The sequence below is a fragment of the Arachis ipaensis genome, chromosome B8 (assembly GCF_059453495.1).
Source record: "Arachis ipaensis isolate K30076 ecotype BB chromosome B8, ASM5945349v1, whole genome shotgun sequence".
Lineage (NCBI taxonomy): Eukaryota > Viridiplantae > Streptophyta > Magnoliopsida > Fabales > Fabaceae > Arachis > Arachis ipaensis.
The window spans coordinates 84,719,982-84,732,097 of record NC_142443.1 but is presented as its reverse complement, the minus strand read 5'-3'; the positions used below and the strand labels follow the sequence as shown (position 1 = coordinate 84,732,097).

The 12,116-nt window shown below is 35.4% G+C and overlaps 1 non-coding gene across 1 annotated transcript; it reads left to right on the top strand.

Annotated features, from left to right (window-relative positions):
* Positions 1 to 11,597: 11,597 nt before the first annotated feature.
* On the top strand, positions 11,598 to 11,705 carry LOC148548663 (small nucleolar RNA R71). Its single transcript, XR_015898911.1, has one exon. It is a non-coding gene; the product is annotated as a small nucleolar RNA R71 (small nucleolar RNA).
* The last annotated feature ends 411 nt before the right edge of the window (positions 11,706 to 12,116 follow it).

Here is a 12,116-nt window from a genome sequence, read left to right as displayed (position 1 = left end):
AATTTGTAAAATTATTTTTTAATTTTTGAATTTGTAAATTAAAAAAATAATATTTTTAGTAAAAGTAGAAAGATAAAAAAATTATAACAATATTCAATAGGAAAAATACATTTAAAAATTTAAATTTTTAAATCTAATTTGTTCTAAATTTTTTGAAGATTTTCGACAATAAAAAAATCAAGGATACGAGCTTCATGCTCGGAATGCATCATTATCCGGTGAATAAAAAAATAAAAATATTTTTTAAAATTTTATAAAACTTATTTTTTTATTTTTTTATTTTTGAAGTAAAAAATAATATTTTTTACTAAAAGGAAAAAAATAAAATAAAGTGAAGCAATATCAAATAAAAAAATAGTAAAATTATTTGTTTTTTAATTTTTAAATTTCTAAATTAAAACAAAAAATTTTATCTAAAAGTAGAAAAAAATTTCAACAATAACCAATAAACAAAAATTTTAAAAATTTAAATATTTAAATTTAATTTAAATTTTTTGAAAATATTCAGCAGTAAAAAAGTCAAGGGTCTAGATGTCGTTGTCCGGATGAGACATTATTCCAAGAATAAAAAAATAAAAAAAATATTTTTGAATTTTTAAATTAAAAAATTAAATCTTTTATTAGAAGTTGAAAAATAAAAGAAAGTCCTGCAATATCCATTAACAAAAAAAATTATAAAATTATTACTTTTTTAATTTTTAAATTTCTATATTAAAAAAATATTTTTTTAAAAAACTAGAAAAGTAAAAAATTTCAAAAATTTAAAATTATTCACCGGATGCAGCATTATTCGGTGAATAAAAAACCAAAAATATATTAAAAAATTTAAAATTTATAAACTAAATCTTTAATTTTTTATGTTTAGAATAAAATATTAAATTTTTTATTAAAAGTAGAAAAATAAAATAAAGTCTAGCAATATCTCATAAATGAAAAATTTGTAAAATTATTTCTTTTAATTTTTAAATTTCTAATTTAAAAAATAATCTTTTTAGTAAAAGTAGAAGGATAAAAAATTCTAACGATATTTTATAAACAAAAAACATTTAAAAATTTAAATTTTTAAATCTATTTAGTTCTAAATTTTTTGAAGATGTTCAACAATAAAAAAATCAAGGGTACGAGCGTCGTGCCCCGGATACATCATTATTGATGCGTAATTTCGGAAAACGAAAAATGAATTCCAAACACACAAAACTAATCGGCAAGTGCACCGGGTCGTATCAAGTAATAAAACTCACGGGAGTGAGGTCGATCTCACAGGGATTGAAGGATTGAGCAATTTTAGTTTAGTGGTTGATTTAGTCAAGCGAATCAAGAGTTGATTTGAGTGGTTTGTATTCGACAGAAGCTAAATTGCATGAAATTAAAAGGGAGAAGGGTAGATTGCAGAAAATTAAAGAGCAAAGAAAGTAAATAAGCTGAATCTTAAAGAACAAGTAATGTAAATTGCAGAAACTTAGATTGCAAGAAATGTAAATTGCAGAATCTTAAAGTGCAAGAAATGTAAATGGCTTGAATGGTAAAGGGAATTGGGAAGTGGATTTGCAGAAATTAAACAAGGAAAAGTAAATTGCATTAATCAGACAAGTAGAAAGTGACTTGAATTGAACCGGATCTCAAACGGAAATGTAAATAAACTTGAAAAGCTTTAAACAGAGAATTTAAAATGCAAACTCCAGATCTCAGGACCCAAGAGACTAGATAACCGAGTCTAGATCTCAATGCCTTCCTAGATCCAAATGTAGAATTCAATTGCAAGAAATTAAAGATCAAAACAGAAGAAAGCTTGAATGTAGATCTCAATTCTCCAATGGTGCAGTAAAAGAAACAGAAAGAGATCTCAAGGTGAGATTGAGACAGAATTTCCCCAATTCTCAACACCCAAGACTCAAGACAAGTGTAATTGAAATTGAAAACAAGAAAACTAAGAGGAAGAGAATTCAATTCTCCTCTCCGAAACTCAGAAACTCAAAATAATTCAAAACCAAAAGCTCTCCAAAAACTACTCAGCAAAACTAAAAGGAAAGCTCTCTTAAAACTTAAATCCTAAGCTATTTATACACTTTCTTCAAATGGTCTTCAAGCTTTGAATTGGGCCTTTGCTCTTGATGGAATTGGGTTGATAAAGGCCTTAGTTGATTGCTCTTGGAGTTGGAGAAAGATCCATTGTGAACCGGGTTGAAATCATAAAAGTTTGAGTAAAAGTTTGAGTAAAAGTTTGAGGCAAACTTTTACTCAAACTTTTTATACCAGATGGCTTCTCTTGCTGCTACCAACGTTTAGGCTAAAGTTTGAGGTCAAACTTTTGCTCAAACGTTGGCCCCCTTGTGCATATGTGTGGCGCCAACGTTTGCCAAAAAGCTTGAGGCAAACGTTGGCGCAAACTTTTCTCCTCCAGTCGCGTTGTAGATATAGTCTCTAAACCGACAAAAATCCCTTCGTACAAACGTTTTGGTTGTCACAAGTAACAAACCCCTTTTAAAATTGATAACCAAGTATTTAAACCTCAGGTCGTCTTCTCAAGGAATTGCAGGGAGGTATGTTCTTATTATTGGTTATGAGTTTGTAAATTGGGGTTTTGGAGTTTGGGCAATGCGCACAGGTATATTTTCGAGCAATAAAAATAAATAAATAACTGTAAAATAAACTCTTGGCAAGGTATTATAACTGGAAGTCCTATCCTGGTTATCCTTATCAATTGTAATGAGAATTGGATTTTTCTCCCACTTGTTAACCTCTAACTATGAAGGTAAGTTAAGTGGATGAATTAATTCTGATTCCTCAGGTCCTAATCTTTCCTTAAGAAAGGCTAGAGTTATTGGAACTTGAATTAATGAGATGAAGAAATCCAATTTTCAATCAACAATGAGTTTGATAACTCAAGTGTCTCCAATGATTCAACCAAAGCCAAAAGGGAAGAGAATCTACTTGAATGAAAATAATTTGGATAAACACAGAGCATTAACAAATTAAAGAGAGCAATCATAAGTCTGAAATACCTCAAATTATATTAAATAAAATAATTAAATCATAACATGAAAAAGTTCATAAATTAAATTGAGAAAATAAATAAATAAAAATAAAGAACCTGGGATTGAGAGCTACTCCTAAAACTAAGAGAAATCCTAAATCCTAATCCTAAGAGAGAGGAGAGAACCTCTCTCTCTAAAAACTACATCTACTCCTAAAATTGTGAGTGTGAGAGCCTCCTTATGAATGGGTGTAGTCCCCCACTTTATAGCCTCTAATCTGTGTTTTCTGGGCCGCAAACTGGGTCAGAAACAGTCCAGAATTCGCTAGTTTCGAATTTTCCTACGTTGGATTTCCGTCACTGCGACACGGCTGCATGGATCACGCAGTCGCGTCGCCTAGCGTCAGGGAAACTATAACATATTACATATCAAATCGAAGCCCCGGACGTTAGCTTTCCAACACAACTAGAACCGCGTCATTTGGACCTCTATAGCTAAAGTTATAGCCGTTTGAGTGCAGAGATGTCAGGCTGGACAGCTTAGCAATTTCTCCAACTTCTTGCATTCCTTCCACTTTTGCATGCTTTCTTCCCATCCTCCAAGCCATCCTTGCCTTATAATATCTGAAAATACTTAACACACATATCAAGGCATCTAATGGTAATAAGAGAGGATTAATAATAAGCAAATATAAGATCAAAGAAGCATGTTTTCAATCATAGCACAAAATCGGGAAGGAGTTATAAAACCATGCAAATAGTATGAATAAGTGGGTAAAGAGTAGATAAAAACTACACAATTAAACACAATATAAATAATAAAATAGTGGTTTATCAACCTCTCCACACTTAAACACTAGCATGTCCTCATGCTAAGCTCAAGAGAAGCTATAAAGGTGAAGAGGAATGATAGAATGTATGAAATGCAATCCTATCTATATGAATTCAACTAAATGTGAAATTATTCTACCTACTTGGTCAAAAAGTAAATAAGCTCTTCAAGACAAACATAAATCAGATTTCACTAATTCAAATTATACAGTAAAAGACAAGTAAACTTGTAAGAAGATAGCTTATGAAAGCAGGGAACATAGAATTAAGCACTGAACCCTCACTGGTAGTGTGTATCACTCTAATCTCTCAAGTGTATAGGGTTATTCACTCTACTCTTCTCTAGTCATGCTTTCTAAACCTTGTTCTTCTTCTAACCAATCAACAAATATTTAATGTACTAATGCAAACATCATGAGGTCTTTTCAAGGTTGTAATGGGGCTGAGGTAAAGGTAAGGATATATGTATGGCCAAGTGAGCTATAATATGAATCTTCAATTAACCTAAGCTCTCACCTAATATACATATACTCTATATACTTTTAAATTCATGCCTAGCTACCCATAATTCTCACTTTTGTATAATTCCCATACTCATGTGCCAAATTTTTCTTTAATTTTTATCACATGTGCATTGATCTTTTATTAAACTTAATATTGGGGTAATTTTGTCCCCTTATTTACTTATTTATTGAGTATTTTTGGATTTTTCTTCTTTTTTTTTTAAAACAAACATAACTTGTCAATGCACATGGATTTTCTATTATTTTTCTATTTTGATTTTTCATAAGTAGGTTCCCAAATTCCTGATATTCAAATAAATTAGAAACATTATACTTTTCCTTTATTAACCCATGTTCCCACAGTTTCTCCATACTTAATTAACACACTATCTTAAGCTAACCAAAGATTCAATTGGGATATTTAATTGTTTTTCTGCTTTAAGGCTAGTGATGTGGTAAAATACAGAACAAAAGGGGGTTAAAAGGCTCAAGGTGGCTGACAAGGGTGATTTAAAGGGTAGGCTTATTTGGGATAAGTGAGCTAAAATCAAATAATGGCCTCAATCATATGCAAATATGTAAATACACTAAATAATGGACATATAGAATGGAACAAAATATAGATTACAATCATAGAGAAGGGAACACACAGGAATAAAATATTTATGGTTAAATAATGTAACCATGTAAATAAGCTCAAAGTCTCACAGGTTGTGTGTTCTTTGACTCAAAAACCATGTTCCAAATACAACTTCAAACAAATTTAACACATAAAAATTTTTAAAAATTTTTATTTAAATTAGTGAAAAAAAATTTTTTTTTTTCAAAAATAGGATCTTAAAGAGATTTATTATTTTAACCAAGTAGTAACTAAATGCACAAAATCAAATAAATATGCAATCAAATATGCAGATGCAACAATGAACAAATAAAGAAAATAAGATTATTGGTGTTGAAAAGAAAGTACTAACCCACGGAGATCGGTATCGACCTCCCCACACTTAAAGATTGCACCGTCCTCGGTGCATGCTGAGATTTGCAGGTGGATGGGTTGTTTCAACTGTTGCTTTTCTCTAAGGATTGTGCAGATGAACTTGTCTGTCTCCCCATGAAAAATGTCTTCCGCTTCCCTTCTGGGTGGCCATCCTGAAAGAAAAAGGGAAGAAGAGTAACCCAGAAATAGAGATAAGAAAATAAAAGAAGTATGGGTTAATGCCAAATGATAAGGGTCTCATTTACATGGTAGCTACAACATGTAAGTGAGAAAACAATAGAAGCACATGGCATACTAGTGGTGCAAAATATTGCAACAATGAGGGAGAGAGTGTGGGTAAGGAGAGATAATATGAATTCATATCAATGTAAAAGTAATACAGGTATAAAAGATTGGCATTGATATAAATAATATTACCTATTCAAAATAAAACAAGTCACTAAGCATCAAGAAAATACCAGAAAAGATGTAACAGTTGAATAAGAATATTTGAACACCAATAATAATTTTAGAAAAATAAAAATATGCAATGATTGAAAGTATGCAAATGAATTAAATAAAATAAAATAGAAGTGAGAGAAAATAAGAAAGGAAGAGGAAAGAAATAAGAAAAGATAAGACGAATAAGGATTCGGAGAAGAAAAGAGAAGAAAATTGGCACTAATCTGGATAGGTTGTGCGATGCTGGCGACGCGGTCGCGTGGGTGACGCGGTCGCGTAAGGCACAATAAGGTCAGGTGACGCGGACGCATGGGGCACGCGATCGCGTGACTTGATTTGTGCTAGTGGCACGAGTGCAGCCTCGCGGTCGCACAACTCTCTGTTCGAAATTCTTTTTGCCAAAATTCTGGGTGACGCAATCGCGTGGTTGACGCGATTGCTTGAGTGGCCATCATGGGATATGACGCGGACGCGTGGGGCACACGTTCGCGTGGTGAGGCTTGGGCTTCCAGCACGATTCCAGCCCAACTCCAGCACAACTTTCGGGCAAGCACCTTGTTACGTCGAAATCCAGGTCACGCGGCCGCGTGGGGAATGTGGTCGCGTGGGAGGCCATTATTCCCATGTGACGCGGTCGCGTGGGGTGGTTTGTGCCATTGGCACGTCTCCAGCGCTGCTCTTGCGTAACTCTCTGTTCATATTAATATTGTCTCCCATCTCCTTGCGACGCGGACGCGTCGCTTATGCGGTCGCGTCGCATGCTCGTTTTTTTTTTTTTTTTGATAATCTGAAAAAGATGCAGAATGTAGTGTTAATGCTTAATGTGAATGTTATGCATGATTCCAGGTTCAATGAAAATAAAATAAAAAAAAAATAAACAACACGAAATAAAATTGAAAAACAACGATCATACCATGGTGGGTTGTCTCCCACCTAGCACTTTTAGTTAAAGTCCTTAAGTTGGACATTTGGCGAGCTTCCTGTTATGGTGGCTTGTGCTTGAACTCATCCATAAATCTCCACCAATGTTTGTGATTCCAGTGTCCTCCGGGGTCCCAAACTAAGCATGTAAAGCCCTTAAGAAGCTTCAAACAGATTCTTAGGCTCCCGGGGTGACAAATGCCAGAACAGATTCCAGGATCCCAAACTTTAGTTTTACACCCGTTTTTGTCTCGATCTGCATTTTTCCAGCCGGGTGAAAGGTGATCTGAATTCTCACTGCAGCGACCAAACAGCTTCCTAGACCCATTCAGTTGAGCTTTATACCAACCCTTGCGTTTGAACTTAAAGTTTCCAACCATGATAAACCTTGCAGGACAATTCTTACCACTGGCCATCTTCCTCTTACTCTTAATATCACAAAGAGCTCTAAGTTGACCATCCGTCTCCAGTAGCCCATATTCAAGTGGGATTAGAAAGCTATGGGATATGAATTTTACCCACTTGAATGTTGTGAAGGATGATGGCAACTTAGGGGGAGGTATTTTCAATGAAATTGCAAGCTCCACTCCCTTGTGCTCTTTTCTGATAATTACCACCTCTTGGCAAACTTCTTCAATTTCAACCTCTTTCTCTTGGTAGCTTTCTTCCAATTCAATCTTCTCTTCATTGCTTTCCAAGGGCATGGGAGGTTGTGCTTCTTCTTCTTGAATCTCCATCTCTTGATCAACCTCTTCCAAGTCTTCAACTGTGATATGCATTGGAGGTTGTACACCCTCCTTAGCATCAATTTCAAACGTCTTGGAAGGGGGTTCTATGACTGGACTTTCCCATGGAGGTTCTGTATCTCCTAAGTCTTCAACCACTTCTTCCTCTTCTTGAACAATGACAGCTTCTTCTACTTGTTCTAGTACGAATTCATGCTCTATCTTGTCCACTAGAGTTTCTGGTATCTCCTTCATGCTACGCTCTTCACTAGACTGTCCACATGGAGCTGTGGCTGATCCTTGTATATTTGAGCGTCTAGAAGCCCATTGAATTAATACTTGCCCCAGTTATTGAATGGTTGCCTGAAATTTAATTACTGTTTCCCTTAGGCGATCCTCTGCTTCTCGGGTTGCCGGACTTGGACATGATACAAAAGAAAGTGGTGGTGGTTGGGAGTTAGGGTCATATGGAGGTGAATGGTGGTAGTTGGCTTGTGAGTGTGGTAGTTCAAAGTTGTGTTGAGGAAAGGGTTCATAGGCATATGGTGGTGGTTGTTGATAGTCCATTGGAGGTGGTTGTTGCCATGAGGGTTGATCCTTGTGGCTCCCTCCATCTTTGATTGTTCCAACCTTGATGCCTGTTCTCATTGTAATTTCTTCTTCCTGCAACATAATTGCAACCCGACTCATAGCCAAAGGGGTGAGAGTTCATAGTAGCAGATAAAAAAAAAATTAAAAACAAAAAAAAAATTTAAATTAAAAGGTTATTTAAATTTTGAATTTGAAAATTAAATTTTTGAAATTTGAATTTTGAAATTTTGAAATTTGAATTTTTGAATTTTGAAAATTTTTGAATTTGAATTTTGAAAAAAAAATTTTAAATTTAAATTTTGAACTTTGATTTTTGAGATAAGATAAGATAAAATAAAAATTTTAAAATAAAAATCAATAACCTCTTAATTTAATAAAAAGCAAAAATAAAAATAAAAACAAATAAACAAGCAAAAATAAAATATTTACAATAACCAATAATAAGGCACACGTTTGCAATTCCCTGGCAACGGCGCCATTTTGACGTTGGGATTTTTGCCAGTAAAGAATGTCATAAAAACAGTCGCGTTGTAGATATAGTCTCTAAACCGACAAAAATCCCTTCGTACAAATGTTTTGGTTGTCACAAGTAACAAACCCCTTTTAAAATTGATAACCGAGTATTTAAACCTCGGGTCGTCTTCTCAAGGAATTACAGGGAGGTATGTTCTTATTATTGGTTATGAGTTTGTAAATTGGGGTTTTAGAGTTTGGGCAATGCGCACAGGTATATTTTCGAGCAATAAAAGTAAATAAATAACTGTAAAATAAACTCTTGGCAAGGTATTATAACTGGAAGTCCTATCCTGGTTATCCTTATCAATTGTAATGAGAATTGAATTTTTCTCCCACTTGTTAACCTCTAACTATGAAGGTAAGTTAAGTGGATGAATTAATTCTGATTCCTCAGGTCCTAGTGTTTCCTTAAGAAAGGCTAGAGTTATTGGAACTTGAATTAATGAGATGAAGAAATCCAATTTTCAATCAACAATGAGTTTGATAACTCAAGTGTCTCCAATGATTCAACCAAAGCCAAAAGGGAAGAGAATCTACTTGAATGAAAATAATTTGGATAAACACAGAGCATTAACAAATTAAAGAGAGCAATCATAAGTCTGAAATACCTCAAATTATATTAAATAAAATAATTAAATCATAACATGGAAAAGTTCATAAATTAAATTGGAAAAATAAATAAATAAAAATAAAGAACCTGGGATTGAGAGCTACTCCTAAAACTAAGAGAAATCATAAATCTTAATCCTAAGAGAGAGGAGAGAACCTCTCTCTCTAAAAACTACATCTACTCCTAAAATTGTGAGTGTGAGAGCCTACTTATGAATGGGTGCAGTCTCCCACTTTATAGCCTCTAATCTGTATTTTCTGGGCCGCAAACTGGGTTAGAAACAGTCCAGAATTCGCTGGTTTCGAATTTTGCCACGCTGGATTTCCGTCACTGCGACGTAGCCGCATGGATCACGCGATCGCGTCATCTAGCGTCAGGGAAACTATAACATATTATATATCAAATCGAAGCTCCGGATGTTAGCTTTCCAACGCAACTAGAACCGCGTCATTTGAACTTCTGTAGCTAAAGTTATAGCCGTTTGAGTGCAGAGAGTTCAGGCTGGACAGCTTAGCAATTTCTCCAATTTCTTGCATTCCTTCCACTTTTGCATGCTTTCTTCCCATCCTCCAAGCCATCCTTGCCTTATAATATCTGAAAATACTTAACACATATATCAAGGCATCTAATGGTAATAAGAGAGGATTAATAATAAGCAAATATAAGATCAAAGAAGCATGTTTTCAATCATAGCAAAAAATCAGGAAGGAGTTATAAAACCATGCAAATAGTATGAATAAGTGGGTAAAGAGTAGATAAAAACCACCCAATTAAACACAATATAAACAATAAAATAGTGGTTTATCAGCCTCCCAACAAGCGCTTCTTTAATGTCAATAGCTTGACAGTGGGCTCTCATGGAGCCTCACAGATGTTCAGAGCATTGTTGAGACTTCCCAACACCAAACTTAGAGTTTGACTGTGGGGGCTCTGGTTGACTCTGTTTTGAGAGAAGCTTACTGTGCCTCTTTTTCATGTTTACAGAAGGATAACCTTGAGTTGTAAACACAAGGGTGTCCTCATTCAATTGAAGGACTAATTCACCTCTGTCAACATCAATCACAGCTCTTGCTGTGGCTAGGAAAGGTCTTCCAAGGATGATGGATTTATCCTCATCCTTCCCAGTATCAAGGATTATGAAATCAGCAGGGATGTAAAGGCCTTCAACCTTTACTAACACGTCCTCTACTTGTCCATAAGCCTGTTTTCTTGAATTGTCTGCCATCTCTAATGAGATTTTAGTAGCTTGCACCCCAAAGATTCCCAGTTTCTCTATTACAAAGAGGGGCATGAGGTTTATCCCTGAACCAAGGTCACACAGAGCCTTTTCAAAGATCATGTTGCCTATGGTACAAGGTATTACGAACTTTCCAGGATCCTGTTTCTTCTGAGGCAATGTCAGTTGATCCAGATCACTTAGTTCATTGGTGAACAAGGGAGGTTCATCTTCCCAAGTCTCAATACCAAATAATTTGGCATTCAGCTTCATGATTGCACCAAGGTACTTGGTAACTTGCTCTTCAGTAACATCCTTATTCTTTTCAGAAGATGAAAACTCGTCAGAGCTCATGAAGGGCATAAGGAGGTTCAATGGAATCTCTATGGTCTCTAGATGAGTCTCAGATTCCTTTGGTTCCTCAAAGGGAAACTCCTTATTGATCACTGGACGTCCCAGGAGGTCTTCCTTATTGGGATTTACGTCCTCCCCTTCCTCTCCAGGTTCGGCCGTGTTGACTATGTCAATGGCCTTGCACTCTCCTTTTGGATTTTCTTCTGTATTACTTGGGAGAGTTCTAGGAGGGATTTCAGTGATCCTTTTACTCAGCTGGCCCACTTGTGCCTCCAAATTTCTAATGGAAGACCTTGTTTCATTCATGAAACTTACAGTGGTCTTAGATAGATCAGAGACTAAGTTTGCTAAATTAGAGGTATTTTGTTAAGAGTTCTCTGTCTGTTGCTGAGTGGATGATGGAAAAGGTTTACTATTGTTAAACCTATTTCTTCCACCATTATTAAAGCCTTGTTGAGGCTTTTGTTGATCCTTCCATGAGAGATTTGGGTGATTTCTCCATGAGGAGTTATAGGTGTTTCCATAAGGTTCACCCATGTAATTCACCTCTGCTATTGCAGGGTTTTCAGGATCATAAGCTTCTTCTTCAGAAGATGCCTCTTGAGTACTGTTGGATGCAGCTTGCATTCCATTCAGACTCTGAGAAATCATATTGACTTGCTGAGTCAATATTTTATTCTGAGCCAGTATGGCATTCAGAGTATCAATTTCAAGAACTCCCTTCTTCATAGGCGTCCCATTACTCACAGGATTCCTCTCAGAAGTGTACATGAACTGGTTATTAGCAACCATGTCAATGAGTTCTTGAGCTTCTGCAGGCGTTTTCTTTAGGTGAATGGATCCACCTGCAGAAGTATCCAATGACATTTTAGCCAATTCAGATAGACCATCATAGAATATATCCAGGATGGTCCATTCTGAAAGCATGTCAGAAGGACACTTTTTGGTCAGTTCTTTGTATCTCTCCCAAGCTTCATAGAGGGATTCACCTTCTTTCTGTCTGAAGGTTTGAACATCCACTCTAAGCTTACTCAGCTTTTGAGGAGGAAAGAACTTGGCTAAGAAAGCCTTGACCAGCTTATCCCAAGAGTTCAGGCTATCTTTGGGTTGAGAGTCCAACCATACTCTAGCTCTGTCTCTTACAGCAAAAGGGAAAAGCATGAGCCTGTAGACTTCAGGATCTACTCCATTAGTCTTAACAGTATCACATATCTGCAAGAATTCACTTAAGAACTGAAAAGGATCTTCAGATGGAAGTCCATGAAACTTACAGTTCTGCTGCATCAGAGAAACTAATTAAGGTTTCAGCTCAAAATTGTTTGCTCCAATGGCAGGAATGGAGATGTTTCGTCCATGTAAATTGGAATTAGGTGCAGTAAAGTCACCAAGCATCCTCCTTGCATTATTATTATTTTCAGCTGCCATCTCCTCTTCCTGTTC